The sequence below is a fragment of the Oncorhynchus masou genome, unplaced genomic scaffold (genome assembly GCF_036934945.1).
Source record: "Oncorhynchus masou masou isolate Uvic2021 unplaced genomic scaffold, UVic_Omas_1.1 unplaced_scaffold_2366, whole genome shotgun sequence".
Classification (NCBI taxonomy): Eukaryota; Metazoa; Chordata; class Actinopteri; order Salmoniformes; family Salmonidae; genus Oncorhynchus; species Oncorhynchus masou.
Window position 1 is genome coordinate 44,800 of NW_027008825.1, and position 22,810 is coordinate 67,609.

The 22,810-nt window shown below is 46.6% G+C and overlaps 1 pseudogene; it reads right to left on the reverse strand.

Moving 5' to 3' along the window:
• Nucleotides 1-10,902: 10,902 nt before the first annotated feature.
• The window catches only part of LOC135533410 (selenocysteine insertion sequence-binding protein 2-like), a 14,543-nt pseudogene continuing 2,635 nt past the window's right edge, over nucleotides 10,903-22,810 (reverse strand).

Genomic DNA, 22,810 nt, shown 5'->3' on the forward strand with positions numbered 1-22,810 from the left:
CGCTTTGAGGACAATACAGTGCCACTGACACTGCCTGCAACGGAAAACATGCGGTCTCTCCTTCACTGCAGCCGAGGTGAGTAAAACATTTAAACGTGTTAACCCTCGCAAGGCTGCAGGCCCAGACGGCATCCCCAGCCGCGCCCTCAGAGCATGCGCAGACCAGCTGGCTGGTGTGTTTACGGACATATTCAATCAATCCCTATACCAGTCTGCTGTTCCCACATGCTTCAAGAGGCCACCATCGTTCCTGTTCCCAAGAAAGTTAAGGTAACTGAGCCCTAAACGACTACCGCCCGTAGCACTCACTTCCGTCATCATGAAGTGCTTTGAGAGACTAGTCAAGGACCATATCACCTCCACCCTACCTGACTCCCTAGACCCACTCCAATTTGCTTACCGCTCAAATAGGTCCACAGACGATGCAATCTCAACCACACTGCACACTGCCCTGTAGGTCTGCAATCTCAACCACACTGCACACTGCCCTGTAGGTCTGCACAACGCATCATCGGGGGCAAACTACCTGCCCTCCAGGACACCTACACCACCCGATGTTACAGGAAGGCCATAAAGATCATCAAGGACATCTACCACCCGAGCCACTGCCTGTTCACCCCGCTATCATCCAGAAGGCGAGGTCAGTACAGGTGCATCAAAGCTGGGACCGAGAGACTGAAAAACAGCTTCTATCTCAAGGCCATCAGACTGTTAAACAGCCACCACTAACATTGAGTGGCTGCTGCCTACACACTGACACTGACTCAACTCCAGCCACTTTAATAATGGGAATTGATGGGAAATGTTGTAAATATATCACTAGCCACTTTAAACAATGCTACCTTATAGAATGTTACTTACCCTACATTATTCATCTCATATGCATACCTATATACTGTACTCTATATCATCGACTGCATCCTTATGTAATACATGTATCACTAGCCACTTTAACTATGCCACTTTGTTTACATACTCATCTCACATGTATATACTGTACTCGATACCATCTACGGTATCTTGCCTATGCTGCTCTGTACCATCACTCACTCATATATCCTTATGTACATATTCTTTATCCCCTTACACTGTGTATAAGACAGTAGATTAGGAATTGTTAGTTAGATTACTTGTTGGTTATTACTGCATTGTCGAAACTAGAAGCACAAGCATTTCGCTACACTCGCATTAACATCTGCTAACCATGTGTATGTGACAAATAAAATTTGATTTGATTTGATTTGATTTTTGAATATCCTCCAACCAAAGAGAAGACTTCAACCTGCATCCCAGAGTCTTATGAAGCAGACACAGAGCCGTATGAAGCAGACACCGAGCCTTATGAAGCAGACACAGAGCTTTATGAAGCAGACACAGAGCCTTATGAAGCAGACACAGAGCCTTATGAAGCAGACACAGAGCCAGACACAGAGCCTATGAAGCAGACACAGAGCCTTATGAAGCAGACACAGAGCCTTATGAAGCAGACACAGAGCCTTATGAAGCAGACACAGAGCTTTATGAAGCAGACACAGAGCCTTATGAAGCAGACACAGAGCTTATGAAGCAGACACAGAGCTTTATGAAGCAGACACAGAGCCTTATGAAGCAGACACAGAGCCTTATGAAGCAGACACAGAGCCTTATGAAGCAGACACAGAGCCCACAGAGCCTTATGAAGCAGACACAGAGCCTTATGAAGCAGACACAGAGCCTTATGAAGCAGACACAGAGCCTTATGAAGCAGACACAGAGCCTTATGAAGCAGACACAGAGCCTTATGAAGCAGACACAGAGCCTTATGAAGCAGACACAGAGCTTTATGAAGCAGACACAGAGCCTTATGAAGCAGACACAGAGTCATATGAAGCAGACACAGAGCCTTATGAAGCAGACAGCACAGAGTATGAAGCAGACATATGAAGCAGACACAGAGACCTTATGAAGCAGACACAGAGCCTTATGAAGACCAGACATGAAGCAGACACAGAGCCTTATGAAGCAGACACAGAGCCTTATGAAGCAGACACAGAGCCTTATAAGCAGACACAGAGCCTTATGAAGCAGACACAGAGCTTTATGAAGCAGACACAGAGCCCATGAAGCAGACACAGAGCCTTATGAAGCAGACACAGAGCCTTATGAAGCAGACCAGAGCCTTATGAAGCAGACACAGAGCCTTATGAAGCAGACACAGAGCCCTATGAAGCAGACACAGAGCCTTGTGAAGCAGACACAGAGCCCTATGAAGCAGACACAGAGCCTTATGAAGCAAACACAGAGCCTTATGAGACACAGAGCAAACACAGAGCCTTATGAAGCAGACACAGAGCCTTATGAAGACACAACACAGAGCCTTATGAAGCAGACACAGAGCCTTATGAAGCAGACACAGAGCCTTCAACACATCATGATCTATTGAGCGTTTCTATTGACACATGTTGATTAAACAGGATTAGCAGACATATGTGGTGCAGACACCAGCCACTAGAGGGAGGTACAGCACTGGTGTATGATAATAGAATCACATCAACAACACCAGAACAAAACACACTGAACTTCCTCAGGAAAGACTAAACAACAGAAGTCCCTCCTGTACCTCCTGTTCTTTCCCATACTGACCTATAGATGGGTTCAACGGTCAACACTGATTAATATACAAGACCCACTGTTCCTGATATAGACTGCATATATACTAAGGGGACAGAGAGAGCCTTGTGCCCGTCATACCTCAGGCACACAGTCCAGTATCCATCCTCGAGAGTAGACTTGATTGTCAGATCACTTTGTGGCAGACACACTGACCATACACACACAGTCCAGTATCCATCCTCGAGAGTAGACTTGATTGTCAGATCACTTTGTGGCAGACACACTGACCATACACACACAGTCCAGTATCCATCCTCGAGAGTAGACTTGATTGTCAGATCAGTGTGACCATACACACACAGTCCAGTATCCATCTCGAGATAGACTTGATTGTCAGATCACTTTGTGGCAGACACACTGACCATACACACACAGTCCAGTATCCATCCTCGAGAGTAGACTTGATTGTCAGATCACTTTGTGGCAGACACACTGACCATACACACACAGTCCAGTATCCATCCTCGAGAGTAGACTTGATTGTCAGATCACTTTGTGGCAGACACACTGACCATACACACACAGTCCAGTATCCATCCTCGAGAGTAGACTTGATTGTCAGATCACTTTGTGGCAGACACACTGACCATACACACACAGGGCTGTTCATTAAAATGACTAACTGTAGAGTAACACACACTGACCAGAAATTGTCTGATTGGTCTAAAATACAACAAACAATAAGTAGCTAACACTACTTGAATGGTGTTTATACCACCTTTAGGAGACCAGTCATAACATCATTATACTGCAATATCATTCATAAAAGCTTCACAACTTCTTCGCTAACTATTATTCATAAGTATTGTTGTTTTCAAATTCCCTTGAATACATGTTTTTTAAATGTATTGTAGAAGTTTTGAATTTTACTGTCTCAGTACCCCACCCCCTGACACACTAGTCAATCAACGAGCTGGGAGCAGCTCAACAGAGCATTACCCTTGTAGTTTAGAGGTTCAATGCTTTGCTTAAGACAACAATGGCAGTACTTTAGCTAGATGTGCTTGATTGAGCTTGCCTGGTGCAATGGAAATAACGGAACGATGGCATTGTAACATGATAAGCAACCTTGCTTGAGACCTGAAGTCACACCCTAGCTTCACTAGCTGGTAGCCAAGTGTTTGAGAGTGGTGGGCCAGCAACTGAAAGTTGAAAAATCTGTTGATGTGCCCTTGAGCAAGGCACTTAACCCTAATTGCTCCTGTAAATTGCTCTGGATAAGAGCGTCTGCTAAATTTGAGCTAATGCCTACTTGCTCAGCTGACTAACATATATGGACTGGGTCTCAGGAGCCTGGCTTGCTGCAGTCTGACCAAGCTTCTATCATCCCTCTCACCTTGGGTCAGGAGGCTGGATGTTGGTATCGGGTCGCTCCATTGACTTGTCACTCTTCATAGGTGGACAAGTGGGAGCAGGAGACTCCACTCTCTCCTGCTTGACACAACACAACAAATAAGATACTATAGTTTATATATTTATATATTCATGAATTAGTTTGTTTTACTTTGACCTTTATTGTAACATATTACATGTTTTATATATGTTGTTGTTATTGGTTTTATATATGTACGTGTTGTTATTGGTTTTATTGTACGTGTTGTTATTGGTTTTATATATGTACATGTTGTTATTGGTTTTATATATGTACATGTTGTTATTGGTTTTATATATGTACATGTTGTTATTGGTTTTATATATATGTACGTGTTGTTATTGGTTTTATATATGTACGTGTTGTTATTGGTTTTATATATGTACGTGTTGTTATTGGTTTTATATATGTACGTGTTGTTATTGGTTTTATATATGTACGTGTTGTTATTGGTTTTATATATGTACGTGTTGTTATTGGTTTTATATATGTACGTTTGTTATTGGTTTTATATATGTACGTGTTGTTATTGGTTTTATATATGTACGTGTTGTTATTGGTTTTATATATGTACGTGTTGTTATTGGTTTTATATATGTACGTGTTGTTATTGGTTTTATATATGTACGTGTTGTTATTGGTTTTATATATGTTATTGGTTTTATATATGTACGTGTTGTTATTGGTTTTATATATGTACGTGTTGTTATTGGTTTTATATATGTACGTGTTGTTTTTGGTTTTATATATGTACATGTTGTTATTGCTTTTGGGCCATTGTTATTGGTTCTGGGTTGTTCCTTTGAGATGTATAGTTTAGTGGGGAAAAAACGTTTGATTTCACCAAATTTTAACAGTGACTTCATAAAAAACACGTTTTCCATCTCAAGAGGTTATTATTATTATTCTTCTACCTTTATTTCAACAAGGAACACAGACTGAGACCAAGGTTTCTTTTACAGCTGGGCCCTGCGTATACATGATCACACATACAGTTTAGGTACAATGATTAAAGCCATAAATCCCCCTGTGACAGGGGCAATGGAAGCTTGTTGTATTTATCTATGGGTAATGCTCGACCCGCTCAGTTTCTCACCACAAAACACCAGAAAATGGCCTAAAAACTACAACCAACACACCTGCTTTTACACTATGATTTGACTATTAGATGTTCAATGTTTCTATAGAATATTAAAATGAGAGTTCAGTTCACTTAACAGGATTCATTTAAAATGAGGGACACTTTCTTTTTAACTTAAAATTAATCATCACATGAAATATAGAATAATTTTCAGAATGAGTGTCAAAGCAACAGAATAATTAGGGCTTTACAATGATGGAGAAAACCTGGATACATGTTGGGTTCATAGGGCAAATCTTCTTGGAAGTCACAGAGGGGGCACAGAGGGACAGGTCAAAATGCTGAATCTTGGCACTTTAGCAAGTCTTAATTCATATGCATTTTTGTTTTGATTAATTTAATTCTATCAATGGATCAATGTAATCTATATTAAAGGGCACTTCATTGAATATAACAGGCTTTTAATATTGGTGCATAATTTCTACTTAAAGTATCAAAGGGACGCAGAAGGCACCCATTTTGTGGAAGGACCCATGTCATTGGTATTTGGGAGAGTGAACATTATTGTGTAGTGTGTAATGTGATGTGTTGTAGAGTCTTTAGTGTCATTAAACTGAGCCTTGGTTAGTGTTTATCCCTCAGACAGCCTCTCTCTCTGACTCACCTCCTGCTCAGGACTCCAGGATCTCCCTCAGACAGCCTCTCTCTCTGACTCACCTCCTGCTCAGGACTCCAGGATCTCCCTCAGACAGCCTCTCTCTCTGACTCACCTCCTGCTCAGGACTCCAGGATCTCCCTCAGACAGCCTCTCTCTCTCTCTGACTCACCTCCTGCTCAGGACTCCAGGATCTCCCTCAGACAGCCTCTCTCTCTGACTCACCTCCTGCTCAGGACTCCAGGATCTCCCTCAGACAGCCTCTCTCTCTGACTCACCTCCTGCTCAGGACTCCAGGATCTCCCTCAGACAGCCTCTCTCTCTGACTCACCTCCTGCTCAGGACTCCAGGATCTCCCTCAGACAGCCTCTCTCTCTGACTCACCTCCTGCTCAGGACTCCAGGATCTCCCTCAGACAGCCTCTCTCTGACTCACCTCCTGCTCAGGACTCCAGGATCTCCTCAGACAGCCTCTCTCTCTGACTCACCTCCTGCTCAGGACTCCAGGATCTCCCTCAGACAGCCTCTCTCTCTGACTCACCTCCTGCTCAGGACTCCAGGATCTCCCTCAGACAGCCTCTCTCTCTGACTCACCTCCCTGCTCAGACTCCAGGATCTCCCTCAGACAGCCTCCTGCTCAGGACTCCAGGATCTCCCCTCAAACCGCCTCTCTCTCTGACTCACCTCCTGCTCAGGACTCCAGGATCTCCCTCAGACAGCCTCTCTCTCTCTGACTCACCTCCTGCTCAGGACTCCAGGATCTCCCTCAGACAGCCTCTCTCTCTCTGATCTCCTCTCCTGCTCAGGACTCCAGGATCTCCCCTCAGACAGCCTCTCTCCAGGTTCTCTGACTCACCTCCTGCTCAGGACTCCAGGATCTCCCTCAGACAGCTCAGGACTCCAGGATCTCCATCAGACAGCCTCTCTCTGACTCACCTCCTGCTCAGGACTCCAGGATCTCCTCAGACAGCCTCTCTCTCTCTGACTCACCTCCTGCTCAGGACTCCAGGATCTCCCTCAGACAGCCTCTCTCTCTCCTGACTCACCTCCTGCTCAGGACTCCAGGATCTCCCTCAGACAGCCTCTCTCTCTGACTCACCTCCTGCTCAGGACTCCAGGATCTCCCTCAGACAGCCTCTCTCTCTGACTCACCTCCTGCTCAGGACTCCAGGATCTCCCTCAGACAGCCTCTCTCTCTGACTCACCTCCTGCTCAGGACTCCAGGATCTCCTCAGACAGCCTCTCTCTCTGACTCACCTCCTGCTCAGGACTCCAGGATCTCCTCAGACAGCCTCTCTCTCTGACTCACCTCCTGCTCAGGACTCCAGGATCTCCCCTCAGACAGCCTCTCTCTCTGACTCACCTCCTGCTCAGGACTCCAGGATCTCCTCAGACAGCCTCTCTCTCTGACTCACCTCCTGCTCAGGACTCCAGGATCTCCCTCAGACAGCCTCTCTCTCTCTGACTCACCTCCTGCTCAGGACTCCAGGATCTCCCCACCTCAGACAGCCTCTCTCTCTGACTCACCTCCTGCTCAGGACTCCAGGATCTCCCTCAGACAGCCTCTCTCTCTGACTCACCTCCTGCTCAGGACTCCAGGATCTCCCTCAGACAGCCTCTCTCTCTGACTCACCTCCTGCTCAGGACTCCAGGATCTCCCTCAGACAGCCTCTCTCTCTCCTGCTCAGACTCAGGATCCCCTCCTGCTCAGGACTCCAGGATCTCCCTCAGACAGCCTCTCTCTCTGACTCACCTCCTGCTCAGGACTCCAGGATCTCCCTCAGACAGCCTCTCTCTCTGACTCACCTCCTGCTCAGGACTCCAGGATCTCCCTCAGACAGCCTCTCTCTCTGACTCACCTCCTGCTCAGGACTCCAGGATCTCCCTCAGACAGCCTCTCTATCTCTGACTCACCTCCTGCTCAGGACTCCAGGATCTCCATCAGACAGCCTCTCTCTCTGACTCACCTCCTGCTCAGGACTCCAGGATCTCCCTCAGACAGCCTCTCTCTCTGACTCACCTCCTGCTCAGGACTCCAGGATCTCCCTCAGACAGCCTCTCTCTCTGACTCACCTCCTGCTCAGGACTCCAGGATCTCCCTCAGGCTCCATTGAGTATAACACGTCTCTCCAGGAGACAAATGTCGCTCTCAGAAAGTCTCACTCAGAAAATGTCTCTCAGAAAGTGTCTCACTCAAAAAGTGTCTCTCAGAAAGGCTAACCAGTGAACACAAACACAAGACTGTGGGAAGACAATAACCAATTGGATACTGTCAGCAGAAGCCTGAACTTGTGATATTTACTGATACTTTTATATAAACAGAAATAAAAGAAAACATTAGAGAATAGTCTGTAAACTACTCCAGAATAGATGTACTTGACTAACACCTGCAGTTGATACACACTAAATCTGTATCAGAAGAAACGTATAAATATGATATATAGTTGGTCAGAACTACACTGGAGGTCCACTTCTTGGTTGTACAGCATGGGAGCTATTTTCATGTTTTAACATATGGACAAGAAGTTAAATAATAAAACCTAAATGCCGTTTTGTCCCCCTCGAGACACTACGTTTGGATTAAAGTTTTATCCTCTAGGCCTACCTGTTTTCTCTGACTTACTGAGCTTAGTTGGGTTCACAAATAACCCAATGTATCACCAATGCCAAAGATTTGTATAACTAAACAAGATAGACCACAGCTTGTCATTTCCAATGGGAACAAATGAGTCATAGCGGGCAGAAGAAGCATGCGCTAGTGATATCCTGTTGTGTTTTAGTACACATCTGCATATTTCTGTTAGGGAACGCCTACTCTGTCAAGTGGGCATGTGCAATAACTAAATTCACCTTTGCACTCCTTCTAAACAGCGCAATCTTAAAATATGTTGCAAAGGGTAAAGTCTACAAAACTTAGTACACTCATAACAGATTCTAGTTTTGAAAACAGAAAACTGTAGAGATCAAAGGTTTCATCGATGAGAAAATGTACAGAATGTCAGACAAAATCCATCTGGTTCCATCTTCTCCCACTGCCCACCAGTGGGCTTCCTCTCGTCATCATGTTTTGTAGTGAGTGGAAACACCAACAGGATGCTTCACATGTATACATCCAGTGATATATCGGTCTCATTGCTCTATCCGTGCCAATGCAGTATGATATATCGGTCTCATTGCTCTATCCGTGCCAATGCAGTAAGTAAGCAGGATTCAGGCAGCCATATTGGATTAGCAATCAACCAAAGTTTAGGGTGTCAAACTAAATTCCTGGAGAGACATGTGTCTGCTGGTTTGTTATTTCCTTTCATGTGTCCAATGAAGACCTAGACAACCAGCGGAGGGGAGTTCCTAACTAATCAATGAATTACCTTAATTGATCAATCAGTACAAGGGAGGTGGAAAAGTCCACAGACACCCGAGACCCTCGAGGACTGGAGTTTGACACATGCTTTAGGCTAATACACAAAGATCCCTATCAAACATATAGGAGATTTACATGCAACAAATAGACAAGACAATATAAAAGACAGGATTGTATGTAGTTTACTTAAAGAACATTTTAATGACAATCAGTCCAGATGGAGAAGAGAACAGTAAAGTTATGAGAAAAGCCTCTACATGTTGCTAGTGCTGTACAGTCAGAAAGAGAGACATAGAAAGACCAGGGACACACTGAGAAAATAAAAGCTACTTCATTCAACCATTTTGGTTTTGACATTAGTTACCAGGTGGTTGTTACAAGTATTATGGTATTTACATAGTGCAAAGGACACACTGGTTGTCATGGCTCCAAAACACACTGATGAGAGTTCGTTACTGAGAAACCTGCACACAGCCAACGTACATTTTAGTACTAGACACACCGTCGTTATCACCTGTATCAGGGCTCAATTCAACTCATTCATCAAATCCTCATATAAAACATGGTCAGTTTTCAATTGACATACGTTTTTTTTCTCAATTACATTTGTCAGTTGAATTTCAATTCACTTCCTGAATTGAAAATGAATTGACCCAACTCCTGACTGTCTATTTATTACACAACTCCCTCTCATCCCTCCTTCCTTCATATTGCATATGACCCAGCATGCCACTCCTATACATGGCATCCTCCTCCTCCATCTAATAATACATGACTTGATTTCTATCATTTCCCATCAAATTACATCATCAACTTACTCAGATGTTTTTTATATCAAATGGCTTTAAGAAAAAGGTGATTGGGGTGTTTAATACACTGTAGTTCAAACATTTTAATTGTTCACATTTTATTTACATGGTTATAACTGGTGAGGTGGATAATTAGTTCATGAATATTCAGAGGCTCCTGTGGTGGCTCCTCCCTTTGACCCCTCTGTTACCAGTGAGTCACATGTCCTGGGTCAAGTTGGACTACCTGTCAGCTTCAAACCCAAATAGTCTCTGATAATAGCTAGTTACAACTAGTTACTGCCCACCCCAACAAACACGCCCACGCTGCCACCGGTCAATGGACTGGGACCTAAACCAAAGAAACCAGAGGCTATAGTAAAACACAGAAGTCAGCTAGCAACAACAACAAACAATCCACTCAGAAAACAACCCCAAACAGATGAACACTTGTCAATATTATCATTAATATTACAGGTTAAAGAGTCTCAGAAACAGCTATACAGGTTATGTACATCAGACATTTGTTCTGGCTTCAGTTACTGTTAGTATGTCATGTGACATGTCATATCATTCATGTTTTCAAGGGACACGCCATTATTTTTTAACACGCCATTTGCACATTAGTAGACATTGGTTTGGTCCTGGAGATAATGACTATGAGGTTAAAAAGTGGTGATATGCCCCTTTAAAATCCCACCCACTGAAAATAATACATGATTACTGTGATGGTTAACCAATGTCAGAAACACATCATGTAGGTTTGCAAATTCCAGCAACTTTTCCGAAATCCCAAGGTTGGAGGATTACGTATTTTCTGCTTATTCCCAATGGATTCTGTGAACCTTCCAACCGGGATTCCTGGAAAAGCGGGGAATTTTGTAAAATCCTGACAAGGTTTTAGATTGGTTTTGGGAGACAGAGAAACATGGGAAGGATGACAACAATGTAACATAAGTCTTGATGATGGGACAGAGACACACTTCCAGCTGAGACACACTTCCAGCTGTAAACTCTCAGCCCTGCAGGGGCTCAGCAACCTTCTGCTTGGACTGAACCACCAGAGCTCCATGATGATGGGACAGAGACACACTTCCAGCTGTAAACTCTCAGCCCCGCAGGGACTCAGCAACCTTCTGCTTGGACTGAACCACCAGAGCTCCACTATGAATAACCCAGGGATGACAGAGGGAGACTTCTCTTCTAGTTAGTCTGTAGTCAGCAGTCTCACTGACAGGTCTATCATCTGGAGGGCTCTGCGTCATACAGACAGAAGGGAAGCCTCTCCTCACAGCCTCTTCCTATCCTGGGGAAAACTGGAGTGGTGGGAAGGGAACCAGGGCTTCCCTTAGCCAGACCAGACCATGTCAGACCAGACCAGTCGATGCCAGACCGACCAGACCAGTTTAGCTGAGGCGGAGGATGAGAGGAACAGAGGAGTCTATCCATCAGAGAGACCAGGAGAGATAATGTTGTCTGTAGTTTGCAGGTTGGTCTGTGTGTGTGACTGCCTATCTGTGTGTGTGTGGACTGCCTGTGTGTGTGTGTGTGTGTGTGGTCTGATTCCTGAGATAATGTCTGAAGTCCAAAGTTACAGACAGAGAGAAGAGGAGAGTTGCTGGTTCAACTGTGAGAAAGAGGGAGGAGGGGGGGGTGATAGAGGTGAAAGAGTGCAGGTTTGGGGAACAGGTGTGAGGGGGGGGGAAGACAAGTGATGGAGTGTACACAGATGGAGTGACAGTGTACACAGAGCGAATTTAGCGAGAAACAAAAAAGAGAGAGAGGGATGAATGAGGTCTCATCAGCCAGTGATATTATTGGCCTCCATCTTCTCCGTCTTCTCCAGCCGTCTCTGTGACATCAGCAGAATCCAACTCCTCTTCCTCCTCACTCTGCACTCCCTCCTCCTCACTCTGCACTCCCTCCTCCTCCTCTTCCTCTGTGCTGTCCTGGCTCTTCCCCAGCTGAAGGTTCTCCAGCGTCTTAGACACCCAGGACTCAATACGGCTGATGACCGCAGGCACCTCCACAGAGATGGGCTCTGGTGTGTACTCTTCCTCCTCCTCCTCCTCTTCCTCCGCCTCCTCCAGCATACCGGGGACCAGGGTGGAGGTGGTGGAGGTGATGGAGGAGTTGAGGAGGTCCCTGCAGCTCCCATCCAAACTGCCTGTCTCCGTGCTCTGCTGGGAGGCCAGCTCCAACCGGTCGTCTGCCCGGCCCTCCTCTCTCTCCCCCGGGCCTGAGCCTGGAGCAGGGACGGCTGCTCTGAGCTGGAGAGTAGTGGAGTAAGGGCTGCGGTTGGTGGTGGTGGAAGGGGGCTGGTTGTCTCTCTGCAACCCAGAGGAAGTAGCAGGATGGCTGGGTTTAGCCTCCACAGGCTCCAGCCCATCTGACGATTCCACCATACTCCTCCAGTTGGTCTCTGTGGAGATACATTTCAGATTATATTCACATGTACAGAGAGAGACCTCTTTGATCTCAGAGATGGGTCAGAGTCAGGGTTAAAGGTCGGGACCAGGGTCATCTCTTACCGTACTCCTTCTCGTTGACCTCAGAGATGGGTTAGAGTCAGGGTTAAAGGTCGGGACCAGGGTCATCTCTTACCGTACTCCTTCTCGTTGACCTCAGAGATGGGTCAGAGTCAGGGTTAAAGGTCGGGACCAGGGTCATCTCTTACCGTACTCCTTCTCGTTGACCTCTGAGATGGGTCAGAGTCAGGGTTAAAGGTCGGGACCAGGGTCATCTCTTACCGTACTCCTTCTCGTTGACTTCAGAGATGGGTCAGAGTCAGGGTTAAAGGTCGGGACCAGGGTCATCTCTTACCGTACTCCTTCTCGTTGACTTCAGAGATGGGTTCAGAGATGACGGAGCAGAAGGAGATGGCGGAGGCAGCGGAGGGGTTCCTGGAGTGGCCCATATGGTGGGTGACCTTCTTGACGTTCTTCAGCGCCTCCTCAGCCTGCTCCTGCTCCAGCGCTGACACCATGTCCTTGTAGGACTTACGAGCATCCTCCGTCAGAGACACTAACCGGTTAAACAGACCCTAGAGGAGGAGAGGGAGGGGTGGCGGACGGGGAGAGAAAAGACATAACATCAAGACTTTACACACTTCCATTTGCTTTTTGTTACAGTATTAACAGGCGTTATAAACACGCAGACAGGTTGTGTTCAACGTCTTACCTCTGCTCCAGAGAAGTTGAAGACGCCCACCACACTGACAGGCACCAGTTTGTTGACACAGCGTCCCAGAGCCTTCCTACCCAGAGCAAATACAAACGGGATCTCCTGTTCTCTGGCCATGGCTATGACGTTGTACAGAGCCTCATCTAGACCCCCTGGGACATTAAATAACAGTCACTACTACTGTAGAACTACCACTATAAACAGTCCTGCTCCCTGGGCATGGCTGTCTATCATGTTTTACAGAGCCTCATCTAGACAACACACAGTCACTAGTTATGTAGAAGATTTGATGCAGCCTGTGCTGAGCATATCAATATGCTGCCGCTCTCTGGTGGACACAAAAGTGGCGATTGGGGATGAATATTTGAAATATTCATAAACTTAGCACGCATTTGGAACCCCACACCCCAAGATCAGGGTGATGGTTCAGATACACACTAGCTAAACGCTTAGCAACCGCAAAAACAAAACCCCGTGTTCTTATTGGACCTGGTTGAGTAGTACACTCCGTGGTTCACTGCTTTTCAAAAAACATAACCCAGGATTAATGACAAGAATGACCCCTGACCTTTGGCCTGGATCTTCTCACAGTTGGGTGAGATGAGGACACACTTGATCTTGTGGAGCTTCATGTGTTTGGTGACCTCTCTAAGGCCCATGACCAGTCTGCGTTTGGTCTTGGCTTTGCTGGGGTCCTTCTGATAAACCCTCTCCTGGAACCGGACCAGTTCCTGCAGCAGCATCGTCACACTCTCATCTATCTCCTTATTCAACACCTGGTTACAGTACCTGGAGAGAGACACACACACACACAGGATAAAACACATTCATCTATCTCCTTATTCAACACCTGGTTACAGTACCTGGAGAGAGAGAGAAACACACACTAATATTATAAACACATCTATCTCCTTATTCAACACCTGGTTATAAAACACACACTAATATTATAAACATAAAACACATATCTATCTCCTTATTCAACACCTGGTTACAGTACCTGGAGAGAGAGACACACACATTATAAACACACAGAAAAACACACATCTAATTCATGGTTACAGTAAACACACACACACACACACACAGGATAAAACACATTCATCTATCTCCTTATTCAACACCTGGTTACAGTACCTGGAGAGAGAGAAACACACACTAATATTATAAACACACTCACATTCAACACCTGGTTACAGTACCTGGAGAGAGACACACAGGATAAAACACATTCATCTATCTCCTTATTCATCTGGTTACAGTACCTGGAGAGAGAGAAACACACTAATATTATAAACACACACAGGATAAAACATTCTATCTCCTTATTCAACACCTGGTTACAGTACCTGGAGAGAGAGAAACACACACTAATATTATAAACACACACAGGATAAAACACATTCATCACTCCTTACAACATCTGGACAGTACCTGGAGAGAGAGAAACACACACTAATATTATAAACACACTCATCTATCTCCTTATTCAACACCTGGTTACAGTACCTGGAGAGAGACAAACACACATTAATATTATAAACACACACAGGATAAAACACATTAATCTATCTCCTTATTCAACACCTGGTTACAGTACCTGGAGAGAGAGAGAAACACACACTAATATTATAAACACACTCATCTATCTCCTTATTCAACACCTGGTTACAGTACCTGGAGAGAGATACACACACTAATATTATAAACACACACACACATTAATCTATCTCCTTACTCAACACCTGGATACCTGGAAACACACACAATATTATAAACTAAAACACATTCATCTATCTTATTCAACACCTGGTTACAGTACCTGGAGAGAGACAAACACACACTAATATTATAAACACACACAGGATAAAACACATTCATCCATCTCCTTATTCAACACCTGGAGACAGAGAGACACTAATATTAAAACATACACCAGACTGTTAAACAGCCGTCACTAACACAGAGAGGCTGCTGCCCACATACAAACTTGAAATCATTGGCCACTTTAATAAATGGATCACTAGTCCCTTGAATAATGTTTACATATCTTACATACTCATCTTATATGTAAACTCAGCAAAAAAATAAACATTCCTTTTTCAGGACACTGTCTTTCAAAGATAATTTGTAAAAAAACCAAAATAACTTCACAGATCTTCATTATAAAAAGGTTTAAACACTGTTTCCCATGCTTGTTCAATGAACCATAAACAATTAATGAACATGCACCTGTGGAACGGTCGTTAAGACACTAACAGCTTACAGACGGTAGGCAATTAAGGTCACAGTTATGAACACTTAGGACACTAAAGAGGCCTTTCTACTGACTCTGAAAAACAACAAAGAAAGATGCCCAGGGTCCCTGCTCATCTGCGTGAACAAGTGCCTTAGGCATGCTGCAAGGAGGCATGAGGACTGCAGATGTGGCCAGGGAAATAAATTGCAATGTCCGTACTGTGAGACACCTAAGACAGCGCTACAGGGCGACAGGATGGACAGCTGATCATCCTCACAGTGGCAGACCACGTGTAACAACACCTGCACAGGATCAGTACATCCGAACATCACACCACCGGGACAGGTACAGGATGGCAACAACAACTGCCTGAGTTACACCAGGAACGCACAATCCCTCCATCAGTGCTCAGACTGTCCGCAATATGCCGAGAGGCTGGACTGAGGGCTTGTAGGCCTGTTGTAAGGCAGGTCTCACCAGACATCACCTGCAACAATGTCGCCTAGACAGGAATGTCAGTGTTCTGCCATGGCCAGCGAAGAGCAAGGATCTCAATCCCATTGAGCACGTCTGGGACATACTGATTTGTACATTTCAATTAGAGTACAGTCTTGCACATCACAATATTAGATTTAATCATACATCGGCCCAACCCTAAGAGGAACACACACAGTCAGCTTAACACAGACACACGCACAATAATATTAGATTTAATCATACATCGGCCCAACCCTAAGAGGAACACACACAGTCAGCTTAACACAGACACACGCACAACAATATTAGAAAATACTCACATGCGTACATCGACCAATATTATAAAACACACACAATTGTGTAGTTCAGTAGTTTCCAACTCCAGTCCCCCAACAGCACAGTTTTGTTGTAGCTCCAGACACCTGATTCAACTAATCATCATCCCCTCAATGAGTTAAATCAGGTGAGTTTGTCCGGGGCTACAACAACGTGTGCTGTTGGGGGGACTGGAGGAGGGAAACACTGGTGGAGATATGGTATGGTGTGAGGAAGAGAGGAGAGGCATAGAGAGGTCGTAGGATGTCTGACACAGTGCTTAAGGGCTGAGACAAAGGGCCGACAACCCAAGACATTAAGAAACAAAGCAGTGCCTGTCTGTGTGTACGTACAAGTCCTAATTGTATAGCCCTGCTCCAAACACCCATTGGGCGGATAGATATTTATGTTACTAAATGCTTCTGTGTTGCAAACCCACCAAATGAGTTTGTGACATTTGAACCACTAGGATTCTCAGTACCAAGCAATTTCTCTGTGTGTGTGTGTGTGTGTGTGTGTGTGTGTGTGTGTGTGTGTGTGAGTGAGTGAGAGAGAGAGACTCACTCTCTGAAGCGGCGGCTGTGTATCTTGGTAATGGCGTTAGAGGCCATGGGGCTGCCGATGCCAGAGGAGCCAGGGGAACCCTGGGAAACAGGTGTGATGCTGTACGGAGAGTTCTGACTGGCCGGGGATAGGGACGCGTCATCACTGGGCACGCTCAGACCGTTCTCTACAGAAAACAGACGGAGCAGAATATCACAGGGGGGGTATATTAAACAACACCACGTCACACCACAGATCAGTAGGACCATTAGGTTTGCATGAATTCACTTTAAGACCAAGGGAATGGTCTAAAATGAGCAAACTCTGCCAAGGTCCCGTGTGAGGTCATCAGTGAAGTGTAGCTCCTCCTCTCTCTTACCCCTGACCCTGTACCTACCCTCCTGAGAGGCAGGTTCCCGTGTGAGGTCATCAGTGAAGTGTAGCTCCTCCTCTCTCTTACCCCTGACCCTGTACCTACCCTCCTGAGAGGCAGGTTCCCCTCTCTCTTACCCCTGACCCTGTACCTACCCTCCTGAGGTCATCAGTGAAGTGTAGCTCCTCTTCTCCCTGTTCTTCCTGGCTGGCAGCAATCTGATCCACACCCCCTTCCCCTCTCTTCCCCTCACGCTCCTTCAGAATGATCTACACAGAGAGAACAGAGACTGGGTTAGACCAACACACACCTTCCCTCTCTTCCCCCTCATACTCCTTCAGAATGATCTACACAGAGAGAACAGAGACTGGGTTAGACCAACACACCCCTTCCCTCTCTTCCCCTCACGCTCCTTCAGAATGATCTACACAGAGAGAACAGAGACTGGGTTAGACCAACACACACCTTCCCTCTCTTCCCCTCACACTCCTTCAGAATGATCTACACAGAGAGAACAGAGACTGGGTTAGACCAACACACACCTTCCCTCTCTTTCCCCTCACGCTCCTTCAGAATGATCTACACAGAGAGAACAGAGACTGGGTTAGACCAACACACACCTTCCCTCTCTTCCCCTCACGCTCCTTCAGAATGATCTACACAGAGAGAACAGAGACTGGGTTAGACCAACACACACCTTCCCGCTCTTTCCCTCACGCTCCTTCGAGGACCAGGATGTCTTGCTCCCAGACAGACTAAACAACTTCTTTGCTCGCTTGGAGGACAATGCAGTGCCAATGACACGGCCCGCTACCAAAACCTGCAGGCTCTCCTTCACTGCAGCCAACGTGAGTAAAACATTTAAGCGCGTTAACCCTCGCAAGGCTGCAGGCCCAGACGGCCTCCCCAGCAGCGTTCTCAGAGCATGCGCAGACTAGATGCTTGGTGTGTTTACGGACATATTCAATCAATCCTTATCCCAGTCTGCCGTTCCCACATGCTTCAAGAGGGCCGCCATTGTTCCTGTTCCCAAGAAAGCGAAGGTAACTGAACTAAATGACTATCACCCCATAGCACTCACTTCTGTCATCATGAAGTGCTTTGAGAGACTAGTCAAGGACCATATCACCTCCACCCTACCTGACACGCTAGACCCACTTCAATATTCTTAACGCCCCAATAGGTCCACAGATGGCAATCGCCATCACACTGCACACTGCCCTAACCCATGTGGACAAGAGGAATACCTATGTGAGAATGCTGTTCATCGACTATAGCTCAGCATTTAACACCATAGTACCTTCCAAACTCATCATTAAGGGTCTCGACCCCACCCTGTGCAACTGGGTCCTGAACTTCCTGACGGGCTGCCCCCAGGTGGTGAGGGTAGGTAACAACATCTCCACCCCACTGATCCTCAACAGTGGGGCCCCACAAGCGTGCATTCTCAGCCCTCTCCTGTACTCCCGGTTCACCAAGAACTGCGTGGCCACGCACGCCTCCAGTGGTAGGCTTGATTACCAACAACGACGAGACGGCCTACAGGGAGGAGGTGAGGGCCCTCGGAGTGTGGTGTCAGGAAAATAACCTCACACTCAATGTCAACAAAACAAAGGAGATGATCGTGGACTTCAGGAAACAGCAGAGGGAGCAGCCCCTATCCACATCGAAGGGACAGTAGTGGAGAGGGTAGAAGGTTTTAAGTTCCTCGGCATACACATCACAGACAAACTGAAATGGTCCACCCACACAGACAGCATCGTGAAGAAGGCGCAGCAGCGCCTCTTCAACCTCAGGAGGCTGAAGAAATTCGGCTTGTCACCAAAAACACTCACAGACTTTTACAGATGCACAATCGAGAGCATCCAGTCGGGCTATATCACTGCCTGGTACAGCAACTGCTCTGCCCACAACCGTAAGGCTCTCCAGTGGGTAGTGAGGTCTGCACAACATATCACCGGGGGCAAACTACCTGCCCTCCAGGACACCTACAACACCCGATGTCACAGGAAGGCCATAAAGATCATCAAGGACAACAACCACCCGAGTCACTGCCCGTTCACCCCGCTATCATCCAGAAGGCGAGGTCAGTACAGGTGCATCAAAGCAGGGACCGAGAGACTGTTAAACAGCCACCACTAACATTGAGTGGCTGCTGCCAACATACTGACTCAACTCCAGCCACTTTAATAATGGAAAATTGATGTAGAAAATGTATCACTAGCCACTTTAAACAATGCCACTTTATATAATGTTTACATACCCTACATTACTCATCTCATATGTATATACTGTACTCTATACCATCTACTGCATCTTGCCTATGCCGTTCGGCCATCTCTCATTCATATATTTTTATGTACATATTCTTATTCATTCCTTTACACTTGTGTGTATAACATAGTTGTTGTGAAATTGTTAGGTTAGATTACTTGTTAGATATTACTGCATGGTCGGAACTAGAAGCAATAGCATTTCACTACACTCATATTAACATCTGCTAACCATGTGTATGTGACCAGTAAAATTTGATTTGATTACACAGAGAGAACAGAGACTGGGTTAGACCAACACACCCCTTCAACCTCCTTCAGAATGATCTACACAGAGAGAACAGAGACTGGGTTAGACCAACACACCCCTTCAACCTCCTTTAGAATGATCTACACAGAGAGAACAGAGACTGGGTTAGACCAACACACCCCTTCAACCTCCTTTAGAATGATCTACACAGAGAGAACAGAGACTGGGTTAGACCAACACACCCTTCAACCTCCTTTAGAATGATCTACACAGAGAGAACAGAGACTGGGTTAGACCAACACACCCCTTCAACCTCCTTCAGAATGATCTACACAGAGAGAACAGAGACTGGGTTAGACCAACACACCCCTTCAACCTCCTTCAGAATGATCTACACAGAGAGAACAGAGACTGGGTTAGACCAACACACCCCTTCCCCAGAGACTCACGCTCCTTTCAGAATGATCTACACAGAGAAACAGAGACTGGGTTAGACCAACACACCCCTTCCCCTCACGCTCCTTCAGAATGATCTACACAGAGAACAGAGACTGGGTTAGACCAACACACCCCTTCCCCCTTCAGAATGATCTACACAGAGAGATCAGAGACTCCAACACACCTTCTTCAGAATGATCGGTACACAGGGTGGTTTGACTTTAGGGATCTCTCTCTCCTTCCCTCTCTTCAGGCGTGGAGCGCTGGAGTCCAGCATGTTGAGGGGGCAGAGTGGGCCTGCTGGGCCTTCAACATTGATACTACACATTGAGACCCTGCTCCCAACCCGGCGCCTGGCCCTGAACCATGGAACGGGGCTGCTGTTACCCACTGGAGAGAGAGAGAGGGCAATCAGAGAGAGAGAGAGAGAGAGAGAGAGAGGGCAATCAGAGAGAGAGAGAGAGAACAGAGAGGGTTAGGGCAATCAGAGAGAGAGAGAGAACAGAGAGAGAGAGAGAGAGAGAGAGAGAGAGAGAGAGAGAGGGCAATCCCCTCAGAGAGAGAGAGAGAGAGAACAGAGAGAGAGCAATCAGAGAGAGAGAGAGAGAGAGAGGGCGGTGGGTCAAGCAATCAGAGAGAGAGAGAGAGAGAGAGAGCAAGTGCAGAGTATGGGCGTGTGTGGCAAGTGCAGTGTATGTGTGCGGTGTGTGTGGGTGCGGTGTGCGTCTGTGGTGTGTGTGGGTGCGGTGTCGTCTGTGGTGTGTGTGCGTGTGTGTGCGTGTGCGGTGTGTGTGTGCGGTGTGCGTGTGTGTTCGGGTGTGTGCGTGTGTGTGGTGTGTGGTGTGTGCGGTGTGTGTGTGTGTGGTGTGTGCGGTGTGTGTGTGCGTGTGTGCGGTGTGCGTGGTGTGTGTGTGCGCGGTGTGCGTGTGTGTGTGGTGTGTGTGTGTGCGGTGTGTGTGTGTGTGCGGTGTGCGTGTGCAGTGTGCGTGTGTGTGCGGTGTGTGCGGTGTGTGTGGCGGTGCGGTGTGGTGCGGTGTGCAGTGTGTGTGGGTGTGGTGTGCGGTGTGTGTGTGGGTGCGGTGTGTGCGTGTGGGTGCGGTGTGTGTGTGTGGGTGCGGTGTGTGCGTGTGGGTGCGGTGTGTGCGTGTGGGTGCGGTGTGTGCGTGTGGGTGCGGTGTGTGGTGCGGTGTGTGCGTGTGGGTGCGGTGTGTGGTGTGTGCGTGTGGGTGCGGTGTGCGTGTGGGTGCGGTGTGCGTGTGGGTGGGTGCGGTGTGTGGGTACGGTGTGTGGGTGCGGTGTGTGGGTGTGTGTGTACCTGTGAAGGACAGTGGTTTAGTATTGGTTATTTGTCGAGCCTTCATGGCCTGCTGCTGTTTCTCCAGAGCAGCCAGCATGTCTCCCAGGTCCAACTGGACTGGAGTCTTACTCTTCTTCCCTGCTGCTTTGGTCAGTGCCTCCTACAGGGAACAGCAACACTGGCTCAGCACACTCATAGTAGTACAATACAACTAGCAACCGTTTTCCATTATAGTCCTGCGCTATGTCTAGCTGACAGTGCATGCTGGTATCTGTAGTTTCCTAGCTCGCTAAGATATTGTATGTTGGTACCTGTAGTTTCCTAGAAGGATAACAGAGTGCATGCTGGTACCTGTAGTTTCCTCTGCTCCATGCTGATCTCAGAGTACTCCTGCGCTGTAGCCAGGGCAGCGGCCAGGGCCTTCTTCCTCTGACTCTTGGCCCTCTTGGGGACAGAGGTGGTGATGGGGATGGGGGTCTGGACGATGTTGATGGGAGAGTTCTCTGGAAAGTTATCCAGCTGGAGAGAGGAGGGGGTTTACTACAGGATAGATTGTTTTGTGGTCAACCTTTACTAACTTTGGTGCAACCCCCCCCCCACAAAAAAGACAGTGACAAGTGAAATTCTCAAGGAAGGAAGGAAGGAAGGAAGGAAGGAAGGGAGGATTAGCCGGTCTCTCACCAGGTTCTTGGTCAGTTTGGTCTGGTGTTGGTTCTGGGAAGGGTTAGGGTCTGGTTTGATGTTCCTCTGTGCCCCTCCTGAGACCAGCTGTGGAAACTCATCCTCATCCTGAAACAGACTTTAGAATTGACCAAACACCTAACTTGTACAGCTCTAACATACCATTACACAGTGACCGAGGACTAGTTCACACTATACCTCCTTCACAATACCTTCTCTACATCTACAACCTCACTAACTCCTAATACACAGTGACCGAGGACTAGTTCACACAATACCTCCTTCACAATACCTTCTCTACATCTACAACCTCACTAACTCCTAATACACAGTGACCGAGGACTAGTTCACACAATACCTCCTTCACAATACCTTTCACAATACCTTCTCTATCTACAACCTCACTAACTCCTAATACACAGTGACCGAGGACTAGTTCACACAATACCTCCTTCACAATACCTCCTCTACATCTACAACCTCACTAACTCCTAATACACAGTGACCGAGGACTAGTTCACACAATACCTCCTTCACAATACCTCCTTCACAATACCTTCTCTACATCTACAACCTCACTAACTCCTAATACACAGTGACCGAGGACTAGTTCACACTATACCTCCTTCACAATACCTCCTTCACAATACCTTCTCTACATCTACAACCTCACTAACTCCTAATACACAGTGACCGAGGACTAGTTCACACTATACCTCCTTCACAATACCTTCTCTACATCTACAGCCTCACTAACTCCTAATACACAGTGACCGAGGACTAGTTCACACAATACCTCCTTCACAATACCTTCCTACATCTACAACCTCACT